The 12197-nt window shown below is 48.2% G+C and overlaps 1 protein-coding gene across 1 annotated transcript in view; it reads left to right on the forward strand.

Moving 5' to 3' along the window:
• Nucleotides 1–2367: 2367 nt before the first annotated feature.
• The window catches only part of DCAF8 (DDB1 and CUL4 associated factor 8), a 47632-nt gene continuing 37802 nt past the window's right edge, over nt 2368–12197 (forward strand). Inside the window, exon 1 of the mRNA XM_015429555.1 lies at nt 2368–2424. The gene's annotated coding sequence lies outside the window, so the exon portion shown is untranslated. The remainder of the gene's footprint in view (nt 2425–12197) is intronic.

Here is a 12197-nt window from a genome sequence, read left to right on the forward strand (position 1 = left end):
CCTGGGACGTGGGGGGGGGAGGGGAGGGGGAGAAAGGGGGGGCCGTGTTCCCTCTGAGCGGAGTGAGTGTGAGCCGGCTCGCCGTTCTCCAGCCTCCGGCTCACCCCTTTCTGCCGGGTTAGGCCCGTGGCTCCGGAAGAGGGGGAGAAAGGGGGGGCCGTGTTCCCTCTGAGCGGAGTGAGTGTGAGCCGGCTCGCCGTTCTCCAGCCTCCGGCTCACCCCTTTCTGCCGGGTTAGGCCCGTGGCTCCGGAGGCAGGCGGAATCCACGCAGGAGCCGGACCGCCCGCCCCCGGGCAGGACCTTTGCTGCTCCCGAGGCTCCCCGCGGCTCAGAGGGGGCCCAGGGGGAGGGGGAGGGGGAGGAGACGGTGGGGATCCGCACCCCGCGGCCCCTCTCCGCCCAGGGGGGACTCAGAGCGGCTCGCAGGCTCCCCCCCCTCCCCCCCTCCCCCCACAGGTGGGTGGGGCTGAGAGAGCTCTGGACAGAAACGGCTCTTTCGCGAGGACAGCTCTGAGGGAACTTGTGACTGGCCCACAGTCACCCAGCCAGGTGCAAGTGGAGGAGGAGCGGGGGAATCAAACTCGGCTCTCCCAGATTAGAGTCCGCACACTTTAACCACCACACCAAACTGGCTTTCTGGAGGAAGAAGAGGAGGAGGAGGAGATTGGATCTATACCCCACGGCCCTTCACCACCCAAGGGAGTCTCATCTGCTGACAAACTCCTTTCCCTCCCCCTCCCCACAACAGACAGACACCCTGTGAGGCTGAGAGAGCTCTGACAGAAACTGCCCTTGAGAGAACAGCTCTTGTCAGAACTAGGGCTTGCCCAAGGTCATCCAGCAGCTGCAAGTGGGGGATCAAGCCCGGTTCCCCCAGATTAGAGTCCAGTGGCACTTAACCGACTACACCAAACTGGAGGGGAAGGCTGGGCCGGGGGGGGGGGGCTTGTCCCCTGGAGGAAGGCAGAACCCCATACCCTGGGGCACACACCGCCAAAGGCGAGAGAAGGCCAAAAGGGGGTTGGGTTGAAGAGGAGGAGGCAGGAACCTCCCAAGTTTCCCTGTGGCATCGGCTGCCCCGGGGGAGGAAGGGCGCTTGGAAACAGGGGGGACTCGGGTGGGTTTCATTGTTCCCCCTCTGAGCTGTGGAGAGTCTCGTGAGCAAAAAATTCTACTTTTTGAACTGCTGGCATTGAAGCTGTGAGCGAGCCATTGGGCCTCTGCATCAGTCAGTTTGGCCTGGAGCCCCATCCCTTCCTGAGCCACGACAAAAATGTGTGAGCCAGAGGCTAAAAAAGCCATGAGCAGGTTCACACTCACTCAGCTTAGAGGGAACACTTATTACAGTGCTCCCTCTGAGCTGTGGAGAGTTTTGTGAGCAAAAATCCCACTTTGTGAGCTGCTGGCATTGAAGCTGTGAGCGAGCCGTTTGGCTGCTGCAGAAATCAGTTTGGCCTGGAGCCCCATCCCTTCCTGAGCTAAGAAAAAAATGGGTGAGCCGGAGGCTAAAAAAGCCGTGAGCAGGTTCACACTCACTCAGCTTAGAGGGAACACTGATTACAATGCTTCCTCTGAGCTGTAGGGTCTTGTGAGCAAAAAATCCTACTTTGTGAGCTACTGGCATTGAAGCTGTCAGCGAGCCATTGGGCTGCTGCATCAATCAGTTTCCTCTTCTGGAGCCCTCCTTCCCGAGCTGAGACAAAAATGTGTGCTATGGAGGCGAAAGAACTGTGAGCCAGCTCACACTAACTCGGCTTAGAGGGAACACTTGTTTGGAGAGGGAAGGCTGGGCCGGGGGGGGGGGCGCTTGTCCCCTGGAGGAAGGCAGAACCCCATGCCCTGGGGCACACACCGCCAAAGGCGAGAGACGGGCAAAAGGGGTTTGGGTCGGCAGCAGGAGGACTGGGTTGAAGAGGAGGAGAAGGAACCTCCCGAGTTTCCCTGTGGAATCTGCTGCCCCTGGGGTGGGCGGCAGGCTCTCCTTTGCTGGCGGCCCTCCAGCGCTGCCCCCCCTCCAGCGCTGCCCCCTGCATGGAGCGGGAGGCACCGTTCCAAGCTGAGTGAGTGTGAGCTAGCTCACAGTTTTTTTAGTCTCCAGCTCATGCAGTTTTGTCTTAGCTCAGGAAGGAGGGGCTCCAGAGTGAACTAATTCATGCAGGAGCCGAATCCCTCGCTCACAACTTCAATGCCTGTAGCTCACAAAGTAGAATGTTTGCTCACAAGACTCCACAGCTTAGAGGGAGCATTGGTGGGAGGTCAGACTAGATGGCCTCTCCGGCAGCTCCTGACTCGGCCGGGGCAGGAATACGGGATGGCCACCCTAACTCGCCAGCTGAAGCTCTCTTTTTCTTCCTCTTTCGCAGTGTGACAGTATTTCTTCACCGTCGGTTTCCAAATACGCTTGGATTGACTTTGAGGGACAGGTGAGTGCACGGGGGCATGTCTCAGGCATGCGGTAGGGACTGGTAAGCAGTGTTTCCCCTAAGCTGAGTGAGTGTGAGCAGGCTCATAGGTTTTTTAGCCTCCAGCTCACCCATTTTGGTCTTAGCTCAGGAACGATGGCTCCAGGCCAGACTGATCTTTGCAGTAGCCCAGTTGCTCACAACTTTAATGCCAGGAGCTCACAAAGTAGAGATTTTGCTCACAAGACTCCACAGCTTAGAGGGAGCATTGCTGGTAAAATAAGGTTTTCTCTGCACATGGAGTTGTTGGATTTCTGTGGGGCTTATTTGAAGTAAGTGAATTTTCAGTTGGTATGTAGACCCTGCAACATCCTACAGAAGTCATGAAGGAAGTTCTCCAGAAGGAAGTCCATTGCCCACCCTGGTCCCAACTGAGTGGCTAGCCAGGTGCCTCTGAAGGCCGTCCGCGAGGTCTGAATGCCAAAGCTGCTTCTGGCACCGGGATGTAGGGGACTGCTGCCTCAGATAACCACTGATGGATTTTTTTTCTCCATGATCTTGCCCAGAGAAGTAAAATTTCCAGAAATTTTGAAGCTCAGAAAAAAACCTGGGTTTTTTGCTTTGTTTTTTGGAAAAAAGGAAATTTTTGGAAAAATTGAAAAAACTGCTACATTATCACTTTTTTGTTTTGTTTTCTAGATTGACAGTCATTCTGTTACTTTAGGAACATAAAATATGACTATGGACATTTTAACTTGGCATGAAATAATCACAACTAGCATATTAAAAATAGAGTGTGTATCCAAACAGTTATTACAAACAGAATACCCACCCCCACCCACATGCAAAAACACAAAACTGAAACCTTTTTCTTTTCTTGTGACAATAGCACCTCCTAAAGGAAGAAATGCATCTTGTTCTTGCATTGGAGCGTTCAGTTTGTAACCTAGGACTTGCTTGTCCTCAGTGCACAGAAATTAGATCAGTCTGATACCATACATATTTTTTTAGAAATGATTTAGAAAATATTTGAACACCTTGGCTTTAAATATTTTATTCATCCTGTTAAAATAAAACATTCCATAATCAATTTCTTTTCTTTTTTCAATTTTTCCAATTTTTCAGAGGGGGAAGGCTTCAGGGGAAAAAAAAGAAAAAAAAGGTTTTTTTACAGGCCTTCACCTCTCTAATCTTGCCTGACTTCCTTCTGAGGCCTGCTGAAAAAAATATTCGCGGCACCCTGCACTGGTCAATTTGAAAAGCTAACTACCGAAATATTGTCTTTTGGCTGTCGTCCCATCATTGATGTCTAGAGTTTTGGTTTTCTCTTATTTCTTTCACCCAGTGCATAATTATAGAAACCGTGTTATTCTTTAGTCCTCTTGTTGCTAAACTTAAGAGCTTCAAATACTTCAGTTTTTATTCACCAGAAAAGTACTCCAGCTCCAGGATTACTTGGAATGATTTTTGTGGCAGGGTAACCAGAGCTGTATACAGTGTTGTTAAAGGCAGCCCTGTCATAGATGCAGACCAGGGCACGACAGGTGGTTGTGAAGGAAAGTGCCATCCAATCGCAGCTGATTTATGGTGACTCTCACAAGGGGTTCTCAAGGCAAGAGACGTTCGGAGGTGGGTTTGCCGTCACCTGCCTCTGCATAGCAACCCTAGACTTCCTTGGTGTGGTCTCCCGTCCAAATATTAACCAGGGCTGGCCCTGCTTAGCTCCTGAGATTTGGCAAGGTGAGGTTAGCCTGAGCCATCCTGGGTTTAGAGGTACCAGCCATTTAATTTGCTGTGCTTTTCTTGATCCTCACCGCCATGGAATTTGCCTTGAGTTTTGCTGCCACACACGGGATTGAACTCCTTCCTGGTCAGTGTTGGCCAGGTCAGACTTTACCAGCAGATCTGTATTGTTGGAGGGCTTCTTTTTTTTTTACTTTCTCTGTATCACTGAACACTCACATGGACCCGTCTTTGCCACATTGTCACTCACTTTTAAGAGATCGTGTCCCAACTTCTGTGCTATCGACTTTATTTTTTGCCATCCTGAATACTTTGGTATCATCTACAAATTGGGCAGCTTCACTGCTTACCACCAATTCCCCATTATTCATCGTTCCAGTCTCTGTTATACAAAATTGCAGTCCCAATTCCAATCCCTAAGGGACCCTGCTGCTCTCTTTCCTCCTTTTTGTATATTTACTTCTAATGTTTTCTGTCATTTAAAACAGTTTCTTGTCCAAGAGTGTTGTACATATTAGATTCCATGTCAAACATGAAGTCAAATGAGGAGGAAGTCCTTGTATTTTATTGTAATGAAATATGGGAAACAGTTAGGCCAAAGGACCCATCAAAACTGACTGCTTTCTTCTCAGCATAATCAGGAAAAATGCCTCAATTAATAGGAAAACAATTAGACCAAATAGTTAACCAAAACTTGACAACTTTCTTTTTCTTCTTCATCTTCTTCTTGAGCATATTCTGAACATATTCAGGAAATACATGATATTTTATACATGGACTGACATCATCAAGAACACAATATTCAAACAGCATAATTGGTTACAAAAGAAAGTGGTAATTTGAGTAATAATCCTCTGATTGGCCAGATATAAAGAAACACATATCTACGTCAAACGAAGTGTTTACTTAACCTAACCTAAATGATAATGGGCAAAGATTCTTCATATCAGACTAAAATCTTATCTGACCCAGACATTGAAAGGTTTGCCCTAAGAACTACAGAATCATTGAACTTTGTACCTATTATGTTGCTTGCTAACAATATCAGACCTACAAAAGGAAAGCCTTCTATATAACAGGCCTTTCTAACATCCTAATAAAATATTACTTACAGAACAAATTTATAAAAACCAGAGAAATATGAATATGAACAATCAAGAAGAAAAAACCATATATGAAAATCTTTATATTCCCATTCATACTAGAAGTGAAGACTCCTACAATTATTCCATGACTGCTAAATTTATATAAGGTCCTTTACTGAAGAACAAAGAAGTCCAAGCGTGTAACGTCATATTGCCCTTGTCCTCAGGTAGTTGCCGCTGTTGGTGAGAAGGATAGCATATAAATATTTTAATATAAATCCGCCGACAGGACTCCCAAGAGGTGGGTGTAACAGGACTTCCCTTTATAGCAGCCGTGTTGTTTCTTCCCTAGTAAAGTTCATTCCCTCTGCGTGCTTAATAATTCTGTTTTTAATTGCAGTTTCCACCGGTTTACTTAAGGACATAAGGAGTGGCTCCTGGTCCCAACCTGTCTAGTCTAGAGCCGTGACCAACCTAAAACCACACTAATTGAAGCCCAGGTAGAATGCATTCCGCAGGTAAAGAAAGGGACTGTGAAGTCTAAAAGAATGCCTGTTTGGCTAACAGCGACAGTGAAGGAACTCATAAAAAGCAAAGGGGCTTCTTTAAAAAAAATTGCAAGGTCTGCCCCAGTGAATTGAACAGGGAGGGGCCACGGGCTCTGGCAAAAGAAACGCAAGTCAATAATCCGGCATGCAAAAAGAGATTTTGAGGACCGGGTTGCTAAAAGCATCACAACAAATTATAAACATTTTAAAATATATATATCAGGAGCAGGAAACCAGCCAGAAAAGCGGTTGAGCCCTTGGATGACCAAGGAAGGTGGGGAGATGGCAAAGAGTCTCGATGACTTTTTGGCTTCTGTGTTCACTGTGGAAAGTGTGGGAACTGGATCAAATTGAGGTGAAGAGAGACAACGTTCTAGACCTATTGGGAAAATTAAAAAACTGACGAGTCTCCAGGTCCTGATGGCATATACTCCCAAGCGTTCTCAGGGAACTCCGGTGTGAGATTGTTGGGCTCTGTGTGTGTGAAAAGTGCCGTCAGGTCACTTCCAACTTCGGCTGACTCTGTGAATTCATATTCTCCAAAATGTTTGTTTCTTTATTTATTATTTTCAATTTGTATCCTGCCTTGCCAGAGAACCGGCTCAAGGCAGCAAACAAACATTAAAAGCAATAAAACTGTAAATACAATAGAATATACATAAACAACTACCTAACATCATAAAATTCTAACAAGAGCAATGCAGATGATGGCGGCTTCACTGTACAATCCCATAGAGGGAGGCAGTATCCACCGGTGTTTCATTCGGGCCATAGCGTGTTCCGGTGGCCCATTCATCAGTGGTGGCTCCTAATCGAAGGCCTGGTGGGGGAGCTACGTTTTACAGGCCCTGTGGAACTGTAAAAGGTCCCGCAGGGCCCTGATGTTATCCGGGAGCTCATTCCACCAGTGTGGAGCTGCCACTGAAAATGTTCTATTGTTACCAGCCTCGCACAGGTCTTGCAGACTGAGGGCCCTTGTGGATTCTTTTATTGAGTCTCTCCATCTCCTGCTGGGACTTCCTCTTTTCCAGCTGCCTTCAACTTTTCCCAGCATTCTTGTCTTTTCCAGTGACTCTTGTCTCCGCACGATGTGACCAAAGTACGATAGCCTCCGTTTGGTCATTTTAGTTCGTAGGGGAGAGTTGTGGCTTGATTTGGTCTGTAACCCGCTTGTTTGTCTTTTTTGCGATCCACGGTGTCCCCAAAACTCTTCCTGTCAGATTGCTTCACTGTCCCAACTTTCACACATGGTGTGGATTAACTTGGTCTTGGTCGTCGCCAGTGGCACAGCCTGACCTGTCAGGATCTTTTCTAGCTCCTTCAGGGGTGGCCCTTCCCGGTCTCAGTCTCCTTCTGATCTCTCAGGTCCAGTCTCCCTTTGGTTGATGATGGAGCCGAGGAATAGAAAACTTGGAACAATTTTCAGTTTTTTCTTCATCAACCTTGTACAAGTCCCCAGTAGTCATGACTTTTGTATTTTTGATATTCAGCTGTAATCCTGGATTTGGCACTTCCTGCTGTAACCTTCACCAGCAATCATTTCTTCACTGTTGTCTGCCAATAATGTGGTGTCATCTGCGTATCTCGAACGGTTAATGTTTCTTCCACTAATTCTTACTCCACCTTCATCTAAATCTAATCCAGCTTTCCTTATGATGTGTTCTGCAAAAAGATGGATGAGAGAGAGAGAGAGAGAGAGAGAGAGAGAGAGAGAGAGAGAGATAAATTGCATCCTCGTCTGACACCTTTGCCAGTTGGAAGCCGTTCTGTTTCTCTGTATAATGTTGTAACAGTGGCTTCTTGTCCAGCATATAGGTTGTGCACCAAAATAATCAGATGCTGTTGATCTGCTAACCCAGGGGTGTTGAACTCATTTGTTATGAGGGCCGGATCTGACATAAATTGGACTTTGTCGGGTCGAGCCATGTGTGTCATAAAAGGTAAGGCCAGGTAGAGGAGATACACATTTTATAAACGACACAAACGGTTCTTTTTTTACTTAAAATATAAACATGTTTAAAACATTAGCACTCTTGCAATATTTTGTTTATTTAACAGTGTCTGAGAACTGACACCTCTTGCTCTGAATTATTGCACCAAAATGTCTGTGGTGTTGCAATCCTGAGGATGCTGTTCAGGTGTGTATCTGCAAGCTGCAAACCTACGATGACGCAGCAGCAGAACTGTAAGAAGACGCAGAAGGCAGCCAGTTCCACTGCAGGCCTGATAGAAGCTCTCCGGGGGCCTGATCTGGTCCGGGGGCCTGATCCGGACTCCGGGCCGCATGTTTGACACCTGTGTATGTAAGTTATCATTAAATTCCACCACTGTAGCAAAAGACTGGAGAGTAGCAAATGTTACACCAGTTTTTAAAAATGGGTCGAGAGGAGAACCAGGAAATTAGCGGCCACTTAACCTAATGTCTGCTGAAAGTAAATTAGTAGAAACTGTAATCGTAGAGAGAATTGTCAGGCACCTAGGGGGACAAAGCCTGCTGAGGGAGAATCATATTAGGACGGGTTCTCTTATGGATTAACAACGGGTTAAATGACCGGGAGCAAAGAGTGGGAAGAAACGGACAGTTCTCACGATGGGAGGGGAAGTCAGCAGTGGGGTCCCACAAGGGTCGGTCCTGGGGCCGGTGCTGTTTGATTTTTTTCATCAGTGATCTTGGACTGGGGGTGAGTAATATATTGGCCACGTTTGCGGATGACACAGACTTCCAAGTCTAGGCTAACGGGGGGTCTGAACTTGCTGAGACTGAGAAGGAAAAAGATCTTGAAGTCGTAGTGGATAATTCGATGAAAGTGTCCACCCCAGTGTGTGCTGCAGCGGTTAAAAAAGGCAAACTCTGTGCTGGGGATTATTAGGGAAGGGACTGAGAATAAGACGGCCGATATTATGATGCCCCCATATAAGCCAGCCGGTGTACCTTCATTTGGAGTCACCTGTGCACAGTGCTGGTCTCCCTATCTCAAAAAGGACATTGCAGAAATCTCACTGCTCCCCGTACCAGTCCTTTTAGCAACCCACTGATCACCTCCTTTGGTTGCAAGGAGCAGTCAATTTATTTCTGCTTCCTGCTGTTCAACCAGTTCGTAGTCCGTAAGAGGTCCCATGACTGCTGAGCTTACGCAGGAGCCTTTGATGAGATACCTTGTCTAAATACTTTTGGAAGTCTGAGTATATGATGTCTACTGGGTCATCCTTATCCCCATGCTTGTTAACCAGTTCAGAAAACTCCCAGGAGGTCGGTGAGGCAGGATTTCCCTTTGCAGAAGCCATGCTGATTTCCCCTCCGCAGGCTTTGTTCCTCAGTGTGCTTAACAATCTGTTTACCTGGAACAGATGTGAGGCTAATCGGCCTGTCGTTCCCTGGATCCCTCCTAGAATGCGTTTTAATAATTGGGATGACATTTGGTACTTTTAGTCAACTGGCACAGAGGCAGGTTTTTGTGAAAATTTACAGATAGTAGATCAGCAATATCATATGAACCCTTGGGTGTATGCAACCTGGACCTGCTGACTTCACTGGTTTTCTGTTTGCTTAGTCGTCCTGGCACTTCATATCTTGTCTCCTCAGTTTGACGCAGTTTTTCAGACACCCTTCCTAATAAACGGTGACTCCGGTGTGGGTACATGCCCCACAATGGAAACAAGATGGAAATAATTCATCGAGGTGCTCTGCCTTTTCCCCGTTCTCCTTAAAAAAATTCCTTTTACAGCTTTGAAATCCAAAGGCCCAACTGCCTCTCTTGCTGGTTTCCCATTCCTGTTATCTGGGGAAATTTTATCTTGTGTTCTCTCTCTGTTTGCCTTATTGTCTGATTTAAGTTTGTCTTGCTGAAAACGGCTCCTTTCCGTTGACTTCTGCTGGGGAAACGTTGCACTTTCTAACAGAAATCTTTTTGCTTTTATGGCTTCCCTGGCTTGAATCGTTAATCACACAAGCATCCTTCCTGGGTTGGTTGCTACATATCCCAGTTTGAGGTATGCATTCTGTCTGGGCCTCAGTGAGTATAGTCTTAAATCAAGGGTACCGAACGTGATGCCTGCGGGCGCCGTAGCACCTGCCGACCCCTTTCCTGGTGCCCTGCCAAGTGGCTTTAGAAAGTGGGTGGGGCCAGATGGGATGGTGGTCTGCTGCCCAGCAGGGCTTCTGGTTAGTATCGGGGGTCTAATTGGTTCTGTAGATTAAAATAAAATTGGTTTATTAAACAGTCCTTCAAAAGCCACTTTAACCACATGTTGTATCTGCTCGTCTAGCCATTTTTATAATTGCTCAGTTGTACGGTGGGTAATTTCTTTACTTAAAATATCCTCTGCTTCCTCGACATTCTTTTCTGGAACCATTTCCCTTCTTCTCCCCCCTAATCCAAATACAAGCAGCTTCTTCCCCTCCCGTCTCCTGGCCGCTCCTCCCAATATTTGGGGCAATTCTTAAATGGGGGTATATCAAAATAAAGTCCTCAAAATCGAATGTTGCAAGTACGTTTACTCACGTTGGCCTTTGTTTATCGTTTGAAATCGTTGTGTAGTTCAGTTTAGTCTTAAAACGGATGGCTGCAGCTAGTTAACATGACGTAGCCATGTTTTTCCTTCAGTCTGGCACAGCTTTTAAAATTGTTCTTCTTCTTGCCCCCCCTGTGTTTGGGTTCCCCCCCCCTTGTGTGCCTTCAGCCTCTGCAGAGGGGCCATTTGGTTGTAGACTCCGCCTCCCACAGTTGCCAGGTTGTAGTTTCGCCCACCTCCCTGTGCCAGAACTCCTGACAGGATAGGAACTCTCCGTTTGGGACAAGGGATGCCCTGTCATCTTGGTGCCTGGGGGAGGGGGGGCCAGAGTGGGAGGGGCTTCTGGTGTCCTGGCCCCACTGGTGGACCTCCTGAGGGCACCTGGTATTTTTGGCCACTGTGTGACACAGAGTGTTGGACTAGATGGGTCTGACTTCTCTCTTACATTCTTATGGTCACAGGTTCAAAAAGGTTGGGAATCCCCATTAAATACTTTCCAGGCATGCCGGAGTGGTTTGGTTCTCTTAGTTCCCCCTTCCGGTTTCCTTCCTACTAGCTCCCTCGTTTTTGCAGGGTTCCCTCTTTTGAAATCAAAAGCGATTGTTTTGCACCTTGGGGGCCACTTTCCATTGACAAGAATGCCAAACTTAGTGCCATTTGTGGTCGCTGCTCGCAGCTGGTGCAACAGCCATGTACGTTTCGCACCCAGTCTCTCAAAGACTGCTCAGCGTCATGTGAGAGCTGCTACACCCCCAGCTGGCTCCGGGACCAGCTCCTCCGGTGCACGGTCACGTGATATAGCCAGAAAGCTTTTCCCTGTGACATGACTCAAGCACACGTTTGCCCAGTCAGTGGGAGGGCAGTTGAAGTCACCCAGCATTAGAAAATGCTCTGCTTTAGTCATCGCCCTTGTTTACCTATCCATCTCGAGATCAGCCTCCAATTTTGATTGGGGGGGGGGCGCATAGCGCACTTTTAAGTAGCCCCGACGAGAAGAAGAGTAGGTTTTTATCCCCCACTTTCTCCTGCCTTCAGGAGTCTCAAAGCAGCTTCCAGTTGCCTTCCTCTCCCCACAGCAGGCACCTTGTGAGTAGCGTTCCCTCTAAGCTGAGTTAGTGTGAGCTTGCTCACAGTTTTCTTAGCCTCCGGCTCACACATTTTTGCCTTAGCACAGGAAGGATGGCAGCTCCAGAGCGAACTGATTTTTGCAGTAGCCAAATTGCTCGCTCACAACTTTAATGCCAGTAGCTCGCAAAGTAGAATTTTTGCTCACAAGACCCCACAGCTTAGAGGGAGCATTGCTTGTGAGGCAGGTGGGGTTGAGAGAGTCCTGAGAGAATTGGGGACTGGCCCAAGGTCACCCAGCAACAGGCTTCACGTGGAGGAGGAGGAGTGGGGGAATCAAACCTGGCTCTCCGGATTGTAGTCCACCACTCTTAACCGCTGCACCGTGCGGGGCTCTCTCTTAAGGCCCCAGGAGTGTCCACCCATCGCAATTCCACAGGGGAGTGCCTTCCCCTGATGCTTTCTGAATTTGGCACACTGATGCCTTTGAGACATGGAGCATCACTTATAGAGTATAGATCCAGGCCTTAACTGGGTTACCTACTTTTCACCAAGTGTCTGAAATGAAATCGGCACTGTCATGTATTTATTTCAATTTTTAGACCACCCTCCCCCATAGGCAGGGCCGACCTGAGGTTGTCCTGCGCTCTAGGCAAGTGCAGATGCCAACCTCCCGGTGGGGCCTGGAGACCTCTCCGCCAGAACCAGGCTGGGAGGAGGGTCACCCAGCTGCAGCTCCCCTCCCCCCCTCCGCTGCTGCTCCCCTCCCCTCCGCTGCTGCTCCCCTCCCCCCCGCCCCTGCTGCAGCCTCTCTGCCAGGCGAAGAAGCCACAGGGGGTGG

The sequence above is a fragment of the Gekko japonicus genome, unplaced genomic scaffold, assembly GCF_001447785.1.
Source record: "Gekko japonicus isolate JY-2015 unplaced genomic scaffold, Gekko_japonicus_V1.1 scaffold358, whole genome shotgun sequence".
NCBI classification, from domain to species: domain Eukaryota; kingdom Metazoa; phylum Chordata; class Lepidosauria; order Squamata; family Gekkonidae; genus Gekko; species Gekko japonicus.